The following is a 14,842-nucleotide window of genomic DNA, read 5'->3' as shown; positions in this document are numbered from 1 at the left end:
TTGCATGGAAATAGTTTTTTATTGTAGGCTGTAATTTTTAGGAAAATTTCCCCACAAATCATTATCACTCAATTCTGTAAGTGGTTCTGATTTACTATCGCTGTTCTCTAGCCGGCCTAAAACCGCTTTTGACGTAAAGGGACGCTTTTTGGACGCCATGGACTTTTCTAAGTTTCCAGGCAGAAAGAACAGACAAAATGCAGGCAGGGCACAGGACAAAGCACTAGGGACAATATGTATGTGAAATGGGATGAAACAGCAATGTTTTACTATTTAAAATTGAAAAAAAAAAAAATGACATTTTTTAAATTTTTTAAATTTCCCGCCGGCGCCCGTACGTTCCGTCGTCACGGGGACCGGAACACAGAAGCCGGATGCCGGCATCGGCCGGAGGAGATGGCCGGGGACGCTGCAGGGGACACATCGTGGGAACGAAGGACAAGGTAAGTGCTGCAGGGACCCCCAGAGCAGCGCCGCATGGTAAGCCCGAGTGTAGCTCGGGGTTACCGCTTGTGGTATAGAAATTCTACCCCGAGCTACACTCGGGAAAACCGCTAAGGAGGTTAAGGAGGGGGGGGTTGTTGGAGGGTCTGAGATAATCAACCTTAATGGAGGAGACAAAAGGGCACTCCAATGGTGGAGTATGTACTGACAAGGGTATCTTTATTATGTTAAAAAATATTGCACTCACACGTAAATATAAGTAAAAACGCCATAAATCGGGTAAGAAACAGCACCAGATAATCTGCACTTCCAGGTAGTGTTAGACACAGTTCATGTCTGCCAATGGCAACGCCCTTATGTGGTACATCACTCCCACGTGACTTCATCAGAGGGATCCGAGGGAACTTCCCTACAGAGGCCTTCACTGGACTTACTCGCCCAGACCAAGTGGTTGGAAAGGAGGTGGAGTTGATTTGCTTCTATTCCCACTGAGCACCTTTCAAGTTCTCCCTCCCCCTCCCTCTCTATCCTTCTCTTCTTTCGAGACTCACCTCATTCGGCTGTTTTCTCCCATTTCTCTGAGGATTGCAATGATCTATTGGCCTCCTGGACTGGTGGTGTGCTTTCTTGATGACTTCTCTGCATGGCTACCCTATTTTCTCTCCTCTGCAATACCAACTATCATTCTTGGAGATTTTAACATCCCCATTAATGTGAACAACTCAGCTACATCCCAACTCTTCAACCTAACCTCATATTCTGCCTTAACACAATGGACACAGTCCTCCACTCACTCTGATGGGAATACATTAGACCTTGTTTTCTCTCATCTTTGTGCTCCCTACAACCTCACTAACACCCCCTTTCCTCTCTCTGATCACAATATCATCACCATTACAGTGTCCTCATCTTCAAACACCTATCCCTCCAAAGAGCAAACAATTACCCGCAGAAACCTTGACAACTTTGACCCTTCTCTTTTCCACTCTGCAACTGACCAACTCTATGACAGAATCTTTCCCCTGTCCTGCCCTGACCTGCCACTTCTGTTTACAACAGTTCACTTTCATTCACATTAGACTCACTTGCTCCTCTAATTACACGACTAGAGATGAGCGAATCGAACATGACGAAGTGGAATTCGTTCCGAAGATTTGGAAAAATTCGATTCGCGCCGAATCCGAAGATTAGCACACTTCGGATGCACGAATCGAATTTTCCAAAAAATGGCGGCGACATGTGTGGCGACGGAGCGGGGATCTCTGGGAAGGCGCGCAGACAAGGCGCGCTGACCCATAATGCATTCATTCATGACATGTGATCGCATTAGCCAATCAGCAGCCACCCAGCCAGCACTGTGTAATGGCGGAGCTATAAATCGCGGCCATCTTAGAATTCTCCATTAGCCTCCGGTCATTCAAGAGAGACAGACCTGTGTGTATGAAGGGACAGAGTTAGGGCCACAGAGACTTTAGGGCCACAGAATCGTTACTCAGGGACACAGAATCGTTACTCAGGGACACAGCATTGTTACTCAGGGACACAGAATCGTTACTCAGGGACACAGAATCGTTACTCAGGGACACAGAATCGTTACTCAGGGACACAGAATTGTTACTCAGGGACACAGAATCGATACTCAGGGACACAGAATTGTTACTCAGGGACACAGAATTGTTACTCAGGGACACAGAATCGTTACTCAGGGACACAGAATCGTTACTCAGGGACACAGAATTGTTACTCATGGACACAGAATTGTTACTCAGGGACACAGAATCGTTACTCAGGGACACAGAATTGTTACTCAGGGACACAGAATCATTACTCAGGGACACAGAATCGTTACTCAGGGACACAGAATCGTTACTTAGGGCCACAGCTATCAAAGAATCGAAAATTTAAAGTGACATACACCCTTTTTTTTTTGGTGGCTGTCGTGCAGTTGGTGCTGCAGTTTGCCGATTGTGCAAAATAAACTGACTTTCTGCTTCACAACCACTATTGTACGTTCAAAGAGTTAAATCCATTTACACGCCGGCTGGCGGTAATATTTTTTGGGTGATTAGTGCATTCCAGTGACACAAACGTACAGTTTCCAGCCAACGGCAAGCTGCAATTGACCGATTGTGTACAATAAACTGACTTTCTGCTTCACAACCACTATTGTACGTTCAAAGAGTTAAATCCATATACACGCCGGGTGGTGGTAATATTTTTTGGGTGATTAGTGCATTCCAGTGACATAAACGTACAGTTTACAGCCAACGGCAAGCTGCAATTGACCGATTGTGCTAAATAAACTGACTTTCTGCTTCACAACCACTATTGTACGTTCAAAGAGTTAAATCCATTTACACGCCGGCTGGCGGTAATATTTTTTGGGTGATTAGTGCATTCCAGTGACCTAAACGTACAGTTTCCAGCCAACGGCAAGCTGCAATTGACCGATTGTGTACAATAAACTGACTTTCTGCTTCACAACCACTATTGTACGTTCAAAGAGTTAAATCCATATACACGCCGGGTGGCGGTAATATTTTTTGGGTGATTAGTGCATTCCAGTGACAGAAACGTACAGTTTCCAGCCAACGGCAAGCTGCAATTGACCGATTGTGTACAATAAACTGACTTTCTGCTTCACAACCACGATTGTACGTTCAAAGAGTTAGATCCATTTACACGCCGGGTGGCGGTAATATTTTTTGGGTGATTAGTGCATTCCAGTGACATAAACGTACAGTTTCCAGCCAACGGCAAGCTGCAATTGACCGATTGTGTACAATAAACTGACTTTCTGCTTCACAACCACTATTGTACGTTCAAAGAGTTAAATCCATATACACGCCGGGTGGCGGTAATATTTTTTGGGTGATTAGTGCATTCCAGTGACGTAAACGTACAGTTTACAGCCAACGGCAAGCTGCAATTGACCGATTGTGCTAAATAAACTGACTTTCTGTTTCACAACCACTATTGTACGTTCAAAGAGTTAAATCCGGTTTTATTTTTGGGGTGCTTATTGAATTAAAGAGTATGTCAGACAACACGCAGAGGAGTGGCAGAGGAGGCAATGTTTCAGGAGCGAGCAGACGTGGAAGCAGAGGAAGGGGTCGAGGCAGCACTAGTCGCAGCCAGAGGCCAGTGCTCCCGGTGTCATCCAGCGGTCGTGTCTCCACCGACAACCCTGCCGTCATCGATTGGTTGACTCGGTCGTCTTCCTCTTCCCAGGTCACCTCTGACACCTACAGCCAACGGTCGGTGGGTACGTCAGACACAACCGTTAGTTGGCATGGCCCGGGAGCAAGCCCACTGAAATCACGTGTCCTCTACCTGCCCCTGTCCTTTGGTGTTCCCTCACCAAGCGAAGTATCTCATGCTGTGGGCTCAGCCCCACTGTACAGTGAGGAAGAGCTAACAGAGGGCGGTCAGAAACGGGGGGAGACATCCGCCTCTTCAGCAGCCAGGCGAAGAAGTACTGGCGAGGAGAGTGGCTCGGTAGCCGGTCTAGAGACAGGTCTGTCTCCTGACCCACACACAGCTGAGGGGGCTAGTAGTGACGCGGAGACCCTAATTGATGATGATGAGGCTGATCGCACTTGGCAGCCTCGTCGTCATCAGGCTATTGCTTCCGCATCATCAGGAGAAGAGGGTGCCAGCTTGCCAGCGAGCAAAACAGTGGGTTGCCCAGGAGGCAGCAGGGTCGCAGCAGTGTCAGTGGAGCCAAACGGCCACGGAGTAGAGCACCAGCTCCACTGCAGCCTACCACCACGGCCAGTAGTGGTGCCGGTGTGCACGGAGGAAGTAGCAGTCAGCCAGTGAGGAGTAGCGGGGGCAAAGTTTCCTACTCGGCGGTGTGGCAATTTTTCGTCAAGCCGCCCGAGGAAGTAAACGTAGCCGTATGTCGACTATGTGGCCAGAAAGTCAAGCGTGGCCAGGGGGCCAATGTTGGGACTACAGCGTTGCGTCAGCATATGCAGCGTCGCCATTCGGTGGCCTGGGAAAACCGTGATAAAGATACGGCGGGTCTGCCTGCCCCAGCCCCCGCTCCATCACCCGCTCCGTTACTTGCTCCGTCACCCGACGTCAATCGCCCTCTATCAGCCAGTCAAGGCTCCAACACCTCTGCTGAGGGGAGTTGTCGCTCGTTGGCATCTTCCGCTCGTTCAGATGCTCCTTCTCCTGCTACTCCTCTTCACGGATTCCGTCAGCAGTCTTTCTTGGAATCCGTTTCCAAGAGAAAACAGTTTGCGAGCACGCACCCGACGGTGCAGAAGCTGAACGTCCTCCTGTCCAAGTTGCTGGTGCTGCAGTCCCTCCCTTTCCAAGTGGTGGACTCAGCACCTTTCCGAGAAATGATGGCTTGTGCCGAGCCGCGGTGGAGAGTGCCAAGCCGGCATTTCTTCGCCAAAAAGGCAGTGCCAGCCCTGCATTCACATGTAGAAGAGATGGTGGGCCAGTCTTTGAGCATGTCGGTCTCTGCCAAAGTGCACGGCAGCGCCGACGTGTGGAGCTGTAACTACGATCAGGGACAGTACATGTCATTTACGGCCCACTGGGTGAACGTGCTGCCGGCACAGCCGCACCAGCAACTTGGACAGGTCACGACGCTTTTGCCTCCACGTTTGCACGTCCTTGGTCCAGCAAAGATGTCCGCCTCTACCACCTCTTCTTCCACCGTGTCCTCAGCCGCCACCCCCGTGCCAAGTCCCATTACCCGACCGGCATATCACATGTGCAGGGCGCAACGGTGTCACGCTGTGCTGCACCTGGTATGCCTTGGCGAACGTGGTCACACAGGGGAGGAACTTCTGAGTGTAATGAACAGAGAAATCGACAGATGGCTGTCTCCGCGCAAACTGAAAATCGGAACCATGTTGACCGACAACGGAAAGAACATGGTGTCTGCTCTGCGTCAAGGAAGGTTGTGCCATGCGCCATGCATGGCTCACGTGTTCAATCTGGTTGTCAAGCGGTTCCTAAAATCCACCATCCCACTGCAAGACATCCTTAAAATGTCACGTAAACTTTGCATGCATTTCAGCCATTCCTACACCGCAAAGCACACCCTCCTTGAGCTGCAGCGGCAGAACGGAATTCCACAGCATCGCCTGATCTGCGACGTTGCAACAAGGTGGAATTCAACCCTACATATGTTAGACCGCCTTTACGAACAGCGAAAGGCCATCACCGATTTCCTGATGTTACAAGCGGATAAAGGTACTCCCTTGTGTAACTTAGATGTCAGCCATTGGTAGCTCATGCGTGACACCTGCCGCTTGCTCAGGCCCTTTGAGGAGGCCACGCTATTCGTGAGTCGGCAGGACTATGGGATGAACGACGTCATTCCTCTGTTGCACGTCCTGGAACAAATGCTGTTAACAATGGCTGGTCAGGGTGCGGTAGACGTGGCGCACAGATCTCAACGCCACATGACCCCTGTGGGGGCAGGACAGGGAGAAGAGGAGGAGGTAGAGGAGGACATTGGTGCTCTGGAATTATTGAGTGAAATGGGTGGTTTTTCCACTCAGCGGACAGGAGTGGAGGAGCAGGAGCATCTGGTAGAGGAGGAGGAGGAGGAGACAGAGGACCCAGACGCACCGTGGCAGTATGCTGTGGAGATGGAGGCAGGGAGTCCCTCGCATTCCTTGGCACAAATGGCCCATAGCATGCTCGGTTGCTTGCGTAGCGACAGCCGAATAATAACCATTAGACAGAGGGATGACTTTTGGCTGTCCACCTTGTTGGACCCTCGCTACCGTTCAAAAATGGTGGCCTTTTTCACACCTGCTGAGAGGGAGGCCAAAATAAAGTACTATGAAAACCACCTATGTAGTCAGTTGGTCTCTGCCTTTCTGCGCCAACGTCCATCCTCAGACACTGTGGGCCCTGTGCGCTCGCGTTCCGCTGCCATGGCAGCAGGGGAGGGGTGGGGTGGTAGGAGCAGTGGCAGCTCCACCAGCAGCGGCTGCCTCAGTCTGCAGTCGATGATGAGTAGCTTTCTTCACCAGCGCAGTGAGGAAACTACTAACCAGCCGCAGCAGAAGCAGCATCAGGTGGACCTGGAGCAGGACCTCAAACAACAGGCTTGGGCCTACTTGGACAGCACCCTGCCAACCGAGGTAGACAATCCCCTTGACTACTGGGCAACGAAACTTGACCTTTGGCCCCAACTAGCTGAATTTGCCCTTGAAAGGCTGTCATGCCCGGCCAGTAGCGTGGCATCGGAGCGCGTGTTTAGTGCGGCAGGAGGTATTGTAACTCCGCGGAGGACACGACTGTCCACCCAAAGTGTGGAGAGACTCACGTTTGTGAAAATGAATCAGGCGTGGATTATTCTGGATTTCAAACCACCAGTTCCTGACACAACTGACTAAATCCGCCATGAATCGTGCCCCAAACATGTTATTATTTTTAACATAGGCCTCTGTATGGCCTTCAATTTAAGCTGCTTACGCTTCGCCACTCTGCCATGGGCCCCTGTACCGCCTCCTCTTGCTGCTGCCAGGTCCAGAGTGTGTCATGGGTCCCTGTACGGCCTCCCATTGCTGCTGACTTCATCGCCAGACTCTGCCATGTACCACTTTCAGGTCTCCTTACACTGTTGGTGGGTTCCATTTTGTGATAGGGTGCTGTATGGCCTTCCATTGCTGCTGCCTCCACCGCCACCCTGCGCCATGTGCCTCTGTCATCTGCTCACGCTGCTGACGGCTTCCGCTTTTTAACCGAGGCCTGTGTTTGGCTTCCGAATACTGCTGCATCCACCGCCACCCTGCGCCATGTGTCTCTGTCGTCTGCTCACGCTGCTGACGGCTTCCGCTTTTTAACCTAGGCCTGTGTATGGCTTCAGAATAATGCTGCCTACACCGCCACCCTGCGCCATGTGCCTCTGTCGTCTGCTCACGCTGCTGCCAGGTCCATACTGATTCATGGCCCCCTGTACCGGCTCCTCATGAACGTGGTTCAGCGGGTTTGCATCACTTAACGGCAAATCGTTGACAAATGCTGGGACGTTCAGTGTTGTGCGCATTAAGCCAGACACCAAAGGGCAGCACAGACCTGTTATTACTCGCTCAAGCATGGCTGAACAAAACCAGTCTTTACCACAAATTGGACCCAGATCTGCCCAGGGTAGTCGTCGACTATCAAGAGTCCAATGGCAGAGTGGCGGAGCAGAAGCAGCTTCAATTGAAGCCCATACACAGGCCTAGGTTTAAAAGTCCCTCACAGTTAATTCCAATAACGAACTCTACTCCTCCGTGCAATCTACTTACGAGACCCTGGGCAGGTCTGGGTCCAATTTGTGGTAGAGACTGGTTTTGTTCAGCCATGCTTGAGCGAGTAATAACAGGTCTGTGCTGCCCTTTGGTGTCTGGCTTAATGCGCACAACACTGAACGTCCCAGCATTTGTCAACGATTTGCCGTTAAGTGATGCAAACCCGCTGAACCACGTTCATGAGGAGCCGGTACAGGGGGCCATGAATCAGTATGGACCTGGCAGCAGCGTGAGCAGACGACAGAGGCACATGGCGCAGGGTGGCGGTGTAGGCAGCATTATTCTGAAGCCATACACAGGCCTAGGTTAAAAAGCGGAAGCCGTCAGCAGCGTGAGCAGACGACAGAGACACATGGCGCAGGGTGGCGGTGGATGCAGCAGTATTCGGAAGCCAAACACAGGCCTCGGTTAAAAAGCGGAAGCCGTCAGCAGCGTGAGCAGACGACAGAGGCACATGGCGCAGGGTGGCGGTGGAGGCAGCAGCAATGGAAGGCCATACAGCACCCTATCACAAAATGGAACCCACCAACAGTGTAAGGAGACCTGAAAATGGCACATGGCAGAGTCTGGCGATGAAGTCAGCAGCAATGGGAGGCCGTACAGGGACCCATGACACACTCTGGACCTGGCAGCAGTAAGAGGAGGCGGTACAGGGGCCCATGGCAGAGTGGCGAAGCGTAAGCAGCTTAAATTGAAGGCCATACAGAGGCCTATGTTAAAAAGTCCCCCCAGCAGCAGCGTGGGGAGACGACTATTAGTCGTCTCCCCACGCTGCTGCTGGGGGGACTTTTTAACATAGGCCTCTGTATGGCCTTCAATTTTAGCTGCTTACGCTCCGCCACTCTGCCATGGGCCCCTGTACCGCCTCCTCATGCTGCTGCCAGGCCCGTAATCTGCCATGGGCCCCCGTACCGACTCCTCATGCTGCTGCCAGGCCCGTAATCTGTCATGGGCCCCTGTACCGCCTCCTCATGCTGCTGCCAGGTCCAGAGTGTGTCATGGGTCCCTGTACGGCCTCCCATTGCTGCTGTCTCCATCGCCACACTCTGCCATGTGCCACTTTCAGGTCTCCTTACACTGTTGGTGGGTTCCATTTTGTGATAGGGTGCTGTATGGCCTTCCATTGCTGCTGCCTCCACCGCCACCCTGCGCTATGTGCCTCTGTCGTCTGCTCACGCTGCTGACGGCTTCCGCTTTTTAACCGAGGCCTGTGTTTGGCTTCCGAATACTGCTGCATCCACCGCCACCCTGCGCCATGTGTCTCTGTCGTCTGCTCACGCTGCTGACGGCTTCCGCTTTTTAATCTAGGCCTGTGTATGGCTTCCGAATACTGCTGCCTCCACCGCCACCCTGCGCCATGTGCCTCTGTCGCCTGCTCACGCTGCTGACGGCTTCCGCTTTTTAAACTAGTCCTGTGTATGTCTTCCGAATACTGCTGCCTCCACCGCCACCCTGCGCCATGTGCCACTTTCAGGTCTCCTTACACTGTTGGTGGGTTCCATTTTGTGATAGGGTGCTGTATGGCCTTCCATTGCTGCTGCCTCCACCGCCACCCTGCGCCATGTGCCTCTGTCGTCTGCTCACGCTGCTGACGGCTTCCGCTTTTTAACCGAGGCCTGTGTTTGGCTTCCGAATACTGCTGCATCCACCGCCACCCTGCGCCATGTGTCTCTGTCGTCTGCTCACGCTGCTGACGGCTTCCGCTTTTTAACCTAGGCCTGTGTATGGCCTTCAATTGAAGCTGCTTCTGCTCCGCCACTCTGCCATTGGACTCTTGATAGTGGTCTCCCCACGCTGCTGCTGGGGGGACTTTTTAACATAGGCCTCTGTATGGCCTTCAATTTTAGCTGCTTACGCTCTGCCACTCTGCCATGGGCCCCTGTACCGCCTCCTCATGCTGCTGCCAGGCCCGTAATCTGCCATGGGCCCCCGTACCGACTCCTCATGCTGCTGCCAGGCCCGTAATCTGTCATGGGCCCCTGTACCGCCTCCTCATGCTGCTGCCAGGTCCAGAGTCTCTCATGGGTCCCTGTACGGCCTCCCATTGCTGCTGTCTCCATCGCCACACTCTGCCATGTGCCACTTTCAGGTCTCCTCACACTGCTGGTGGGTTCTATTTTGTCATAGGGTGCTGTATGGCCTCCCATTGCTGCTGCCTCCACCGCCACACTGTGGCTCCACACTCTGGTTTTGGCCCCGTGACTGCCCAAATGAGTGAAGTGTGCGGTGATTCTAAGATCGACGGCACTCATCTGCATGTCATACTGACTGACAGTATTATTTCTCTTCCCCAGCAGACTCCAAGGGCATTTAAATTAAAGGTACAGTGTTCTGCACGAATATAAAGGCTCTCTGAAGCCTAGAAACACCCTTTTTATAATTAAATTCGCGGCGAATATATTCGGATCGAATCAAATTATTTCGGCGAATTCGGCGAATGAGCTGAACCAAATTTTTGAATAATTCGCTCATCTCTATACACGACATGTCAGGACCCAACAATTACAACCTTGGCAGACTGACGACACCAGAAACCTTAAGAAACATAGTCGTGCACTGGAGCGACTGTGGCGTAAAACCAAATCTACTTTCTTAAAATACAATTCCTCCCTCCATTCTGCCAAACAAGCCTACTTTGTCGCTCTTATTAATACCTTGTCATCCAGTCCTCATCTTCTCTTCTCTACTTTTAACTCTCTACTGTCTCCACCTCTACCCAGTAACTCACTCACTGCTTATGAGATTGCCAGTCATTTCAAAATGTCATTGCAATTCGTAGGGGCATCTCTACAACACAGACATCTGACCCACTTAGCATACCTTATTCTAAACCTCCCTCAACACTTTCCTCTTTTGACCTTGCTACTACTGAAGAGGTCACTAAGGTTTTCTCAGAAGCCAGTCTCACTATCAGCCCCCTGGGTCCTGTCCCCTCACAACTCCTACGGTCACCCTCTTCTTCTATCCTATACTCCCTCATTCACATCTCCAATCTCTCCCTCTCTACTGGCACGTTCCCCTTCCTTCTAAAGCATGCACAGATCACTCCCATACTTAAAAAGCCCTCGCTGGACCCCACCAATCTGAACAACTTAAGACCCATCTCCCTGCTCTTGTTTACCTCTAAACTCTTAGAACACTTAGTCTACAATCACCTGAGCTCCTACCTCACTGACAACAACCTTCTTAATCCTTTACAGTCAGGCTTTCGCTCACTACACTCCATTGAAACTGCCCTACTAAAACTCACTAATGATTTACTAACTGCTAAAACAAATGGCCACTTCCCCATACTCTTACAACTTGACCTCTCTGTGGCTTTTGATACTGTTGACCATCCCCTCCTCCTCAAAAAACTCCACTCTCTAGGCATCCGAGACTCTGCTCTCCCCTGGTTCTCCTCCTACCTATCCAAGCGCTCCTTCAGTGTTACCTATAACTCTGTCTCCTCCTCTCCATTTCCTCCTTCTATAGGGATCCCAGAAGGTTCTGTCTTTGGACCCCTACTATTCTCCATCTACACCTCCTCCCTTGGTAAACTCCCATGGCTTTAAGCACCATCTCCATGCTGATGACAGACAAATCTATCTTTCTACTCCTCACCTCACCCCTTCAGTCTCCTCTCGCATTGCTAACCTACTAAGTGACATATCAGCATGGATGTCACTCCACTTCCTCAAACTCAATCTTTCTAAAATGGAGCTCATACTATTCCTTCCAGCCCTTGCCCCCTCCCCTGACTTCTCCATGAAGATCAATAATACAACCATCAGTCCCTCCCCTCATGCCAGGGTACTAGATGTAATCCTAGACTCCCATCTGTTCTTTCATCTGCAAATCCAATCACTGTCCAAATCTTGTAGACTTCACCTCCACAACATCTCCAAGATACACCCGTTCTTACACTCCCTTGTTATCTCTCGCCTTGACTATTGCAACTTCCTCCTCATTGGCCTACCTCATCGCAGGCTATCCCCTCTTCAGTCTATCATGAATTTTGCTGCCAGACTCATCCACCTTACCAACCGTTTCATGCCTGCCATCCCTCTCTGCCAATCCCTCCCTCCACTGGCTTTCTATTGCCCAACTAATAAAATTCAAAACATTAACAATAACATAGAAAGTCATTTATAACTGTGCCCCAAATTACATCACCAATCTTGTCTCCAAATATGACCCAAACCGTCCTCTCCACTCCTCCCACGACCTCCTGCTATCTAGCTCCCTTGTCTCCTCCTCCCATGCTCATCTCCAGGACTTCTCCAGAGTCTCCCCCATCCTCTCTACCCCAATCTATCCAACTATAGCTTACTCTGCCCACTTTTAGACGATATCTGAAAACCTATCTCTTCAGGGAAGCCTATGATGCCTTCAGCTGATAACCAAATCTTCAATTTTTCCTATCAGTTTATCCCCCACAGTTATAACCTTTTGTACCACCAGCCCCTTCCTCTCAGATTGTAAGCTCCAAGGAGCAGGGCCCTTCTGACTCTCTTGTATTGAACTGTATTTGTTGCTGTATTGTCTCCCTTTATATTGTAAAGCACTGAGCAAACTGTTGGTGCTATATAAATCCTGTATAATAATAATCAGTTGATTCACATTTTTTTAGAACAAGCAGGACCCCTTAGCAGTTCCTTTTATGTTATCTGTAGTCTTCTTCAGATAGCCTTGCCTTCTTTTCATGCATCAGCCTATATGTTTTATTCTTTTCATGAGTCACTCATATTCCTCATCAAAATTTTACCTTAACTTTCATTCCTAAAAATATGATGCTTGTCTCATGTATTTTTTAGGCTTTTCCCATGTCATAGTCCCTTATTTTGTTTATCATATTTGATCACTGTGTCTGGTACATCTTCATTTTTATCCAGTCTTTGCTCTCTATCTGTTTATTGTTTCCTAGTGCACCATATCTGTGTAACAACAGCTAGTAAATACTGATATGGATATAAGAAACCTAACGTAAACTATAAACAGTTGAACCCACATCATGACTGTTAGAACTTGTTTATTCTGATTGACTCTTTTTCTGATCTGGTATTGTCCAGGTGCATTAAGAAATAATGTTCCCCTTCAGCATATTACTAGAAAGAGCACATACCGCTATAATGATTTATTTATTCATGCATACTTTTTTCAGCATTTGGTTTTTACACATTTTATGTACACATTTTTTTAACAGCTTGATAGACTATACGTTTATCTTACAGTTATGTCTAGGGCATTTTTTATGGATCTTCTCCAACATAGTATAGAAAATATCTTTCTTGTTTGGTGGGTTATCTTCACTTGGAGCATGTACATTAAAGTATATCTAAAGGGTTTTTTTGCTTTCTAAGGGAAGGGTTTGATAGTTAGGTTGTGTCCTTTTTTTCTACTGTCCCAGCTGCAGAAATTCTCTTATCTGTTTGTCCTGAAGACCTTAACCTTTAGTACTGAAAGTGAGGAAATCTCTAAAACTGTTTGTTACTGGGTTAGAAATAGAGGAAAAATATACTAATGGAAATATTTGTTCCAATGATAACTGTATAAGAATGTATTTCCTTTGCTTTGTAGTGATCACCTCTCACTTCCTCTTGTGTTTCAAGACAGGAAGTGAAGAAAATCTTCCCAATGGAGCACATACACCAAATAAAAATGTGTAGTGTTTCTGTTTTTTTTTAAACCAAAGCCTACTCAACAAACAACATTTGGATATTATTGATGTTCATATTGTAAAATGTATTCCTTTTTCTAATTGTACATATCCTAGGGCAGGGGTAGGTAATTTCTGAGGGATGGAGGTCTCCAGCCATGTGAATGTGAAGCACAATGGGGGACATTTATGAAAACTGGTGCACTCAGAATCTGGTGGAGCTGTGTATGTTAGTCAATCAGCCTCTAACTTCAGCTTGCTCAATTAAGCATTGACAATCAAACCTGAAGACTGATTGATTTCTTTGCAGAGCTGTACCAGATATTGCACCATGCATTTTTAGTACTCAACCCCCATTGTGTTCCTCTATTGTTGTGACTTAGATGAGGATCAGATGACATTTTATGACAAACTACTGCAAAAAAAGCAGTTAATTCTAAGTTCAAATACTTTTTATTGCCACTGTATGTCTTTAACACAGTTTTTCATGTCTATAGAGTAATCAGTCATATATTTGCGTCATAACACAATTTTCAAATTCACTTTAAATTGAAAAATATAAAAATTGAGGCTATAACAGGTAAGGCTTATTAACACTAGTGATAGCACTCTGAAGAGTGATCCGTTTTGAATTGCTTTTCAAATAGTTTTTGAGGAGACATTATGTCATCTCCTCACTGCCTTGTTGTAATCCTGCATAATGGCACTACAACCATGTGCATTGCATGCGGCTGTGGGGTGCTTGTGGCATGACCCTATTCACTTAAATGTGATAAGGGGATTATTTTTGCAGTGCCGCAAGTGTACTCCAGTACGGCTGCCTTTACAATTTAGGGGGTGGTGATTTGGGTGGTAAAAATGCTCTCACTGCCTGTTTTTACCCAACTGCAAGCTAATGCCTTATGGATGGTATTGTTTTGTTCATTAAAGTTAAAGTCTGCTATTTTCTCCAGGTGTGTGGTCCATTCATGATTTAATTACTGATCTAGTGAATTGGGTATGAATGGCATCACCATACTCAGATGGATTAGCAGAATGTGTTTTGGAATTTATTTCTTTAAGTATGCCTATGCTATGTGTTAGAAATATCTTATTAATTGAAAGCTTTATGTAAAAAAAATGACATGAAATCTTCTAAATACATTGTGGTGTTTTCTTTCCAAAATGGGGTAAATTTGTGGGTGTTTAACCTGTCCTGGCACTCAAGAAATATGATAGGTACTCAGGAAACTAGACATATAATTTATGGTCCTTGAAAACCCAAAGGTGATCCTCAGATTATGGGCTCCTCTATGCATCTAGGCTGTGAAAAAGTCTCACACATGTGATATCCCCATACTCGGGAGGCATAACATAATTGTTTTGGGATGCAATTGTAAGTATGCTATGTGAGAAATAATTTTTCCAAAAAATGTTGCCAAAAAAAGACAAATTCAAAACACTCACCATGTCTCTTACTAAATGCCTTGAACTGTCTACTTTC

The sequence above is a fragment of the Staurois parvus genome, unplaced genomic scaffold (genome assembly GCF_062004578.1).
Source record: "Staurois parvus isolate SC_StPar_1 unplaced genomic scaffold, SC_StPar_1.0 ptg000090l, whole genome shotgun sequence".
Classification (NCBI taxonomy): domain Eukaryota; kingdom Metazoa; phylum Chordata; class Amphibia; order Anura; family Ranidae; genus Staurois; species Staurois parvus.
This window is presented reverse-complemented; position numbering follows the sequence as displayed.